Raw genomic sequence first — 2333 nt, 5'->3', positions numbered from 1 at the left:
ATTATTATTTTACCAATTATGTAGTGGGAGTTTTTTTTTATCATTCTAATATTGTTTTCTCATTAATATGTATGTATCTATGTATATATCATGTATATGTTTATTTTTTATAATATTTTATATTTGTAAGTATGCATACATAATGGATTTTTTTTGTTTTTGTTTTTACTTTTATAAAATGTTGAAAACTCAATAAAAATATTGTTGAAAAAAAAAAATTAACCATGTGACTATATATTTCAGTATGCCAGGGCTTAGGAAAACGTTTTGTAGTCATCCTATAATACATTTTAGAAGGGTACTATACTGTACAAACACAGCGAAACTATAAGCTGTACAATATATAATATCCTATAGGAATATTAAGCAATACTAACAAAGATATAACAAAAAAATACCATAAAGTATGATAAGGTCACTTCATAATTCAGCCAAAGTAAATGTTACACTTGCCAAATGAGACTCACTCTGCTTTAAAAGTATCTAGTATCTAATATTCCCATTTTCATTTGCAAAAAGTATGTTTATTAATGCTTCATGTGAGCGCACAAATGAACAAAATCACATGAGTAAGGGACAAACAAACTCAGTCAATCCTTTTTGTGTGGCAACAACTCTGGTGTTCTCTCCAGTTGTGACTCACAGAACGGCACTGCTGCAATAAGATAAGATCTTTGTTGTGGTCAAAACATTGTGAATGTGCATGTTGTGTTTTGTGTCAGGTTTCCATTACACTCAGCACATACACACACACACACACACACACACACACACAGTATACAGCACAGCAGAGGTGTGGCCAAGTCAACTTTGCTCCAGTCCCAAGTCAGTCTCAAGTCAAGTCCCAAGTCTAAATGTAGATTGTAGATATAAAGTCCAAGTCACGTCCATATCATTAATGTCAAGTCTCAAGTCTTAATGTAGAACAGCAAGTCAAGTCAGAACAAATCAAGAGTCCAGTATCAATTTAATATCTTAAAGAAAACTAAATATCTAGGACTTTTCAATGCAATATGGTTTTAATGGGATAAAAACTTGGTAAGAGCATCACAAGTTTGATTTCTATAATCAGTTTCAACTTCAATAAATTCAATCATTCCATACAAATTCAGAACACAGAATTTAAATTCAGTTGTCTGCTGGAACAAATCTCATCACTTTCAATCTGAGTCATTTACACAAACACAAGATCTCAAGTCAAGACTTTAGAAACCTTTTCAAGTCTACTTCTGCAAATAAAAAAGATGTGTGTGAGGTGATTACATCCTGCTATACATCTCTGTCCTTATCTATATCTGCTGCAGCTGGGAAACTGCATTCCTGACCTAGTTGTTAAACTTAGCAGGAATGCAAATGAAAACCAAGGAAACAGCATTGTGCTCATCTTCAGTATCTTCCTATATGTTGCCCTGATGTAATGTCTGAGTAATTTTGCAATTACCAGAAGCCATTCTCTGAACTGCAATAATGCATATTATAATCTGCCTGGACAGTTATTTTCCATTTCCACTGCCAGCTCAAATTAAAAACAATCTATCACCCATACGTGGCACAGATCTGATCTTAATACAGTTTTAGACAGCGACCCTCGGGTTATATTGTAGTTACTACTGTATGTTTTCATATTTAGACAGCAGAGAGAATATGAGATACACATTCAGACGGGCAGGGGGCGCCAATGTACACCATGCCCAAGATGAAAGGTAGAGAGGGTTCCGTGAAGTATTATGTAGGGAGGGTCAAGTGTAGGCTGTTATAAAACTTGACCAGAACAGTTGAGGAGTTGGTTCCACAAAAGATATCCACCACTTGAAAAAGAAAGACAGATTAAATTCACCCCTCCTATATATAGCGTTTTAACTAACAAGTTATTCAATAACATTAAGTAGTAATTATCATCTAAGCAATTTCTCCTATATTCCCTATTCCGTATAAGAAGGTGAATACACCAGGGGTCAACATGAATCCATCTGAAATGGAGTCTTAAACATTAGGCAATTAGGCGAAGGGCCAACTCGTGCTGAAAGCCTAATAACCTACTAAGTGACTAAATGCAGAATGTTCTCCTTATACACACCCACACACGCGCGTGCACATCCACACACACACACACACAACGAGCTTTTGCATTCCGTTCCATCCTGGCCGTCATTGGCCAACTAGCGCGCCCATCATATTTTCCCGACCTGAACTGTTTTCTGATTGGCTAGAGCGGCTCCTACGGCGGTTCCCCAAGCGCCATTGGCTGAAAAACTAGGTTAGTGGTCCGACAGGCATGACGGTGAAGAGAAACTGGGTCACCGATTGAAAATCGTTTATGTCACAGTTCTGAG

The sequence above is a fragment of the Centroberyx affinis genome, unplaced genomic scaffold (assembly GCF_046629955.1).
Source record: "Centroberyx affinis isolate AG114_WGS23_722 - 3 ecotype Tasmania unplaced genomic scaffold, CSIRO-AGI_Caff_v1 ptg001184l_1, whole genome shotgun sequence".
Lineage (NCBI taxonomy): Eukaryota > Metazoa > Chordata > Actinopteri > Beryciformes > Berycidae > Centroberyx > Centroberyx affinis.
The sequence above is the reverse complement of the archived record's forward strand: the minus strand, read 5'-3'. Positions refer to the sequence as shown.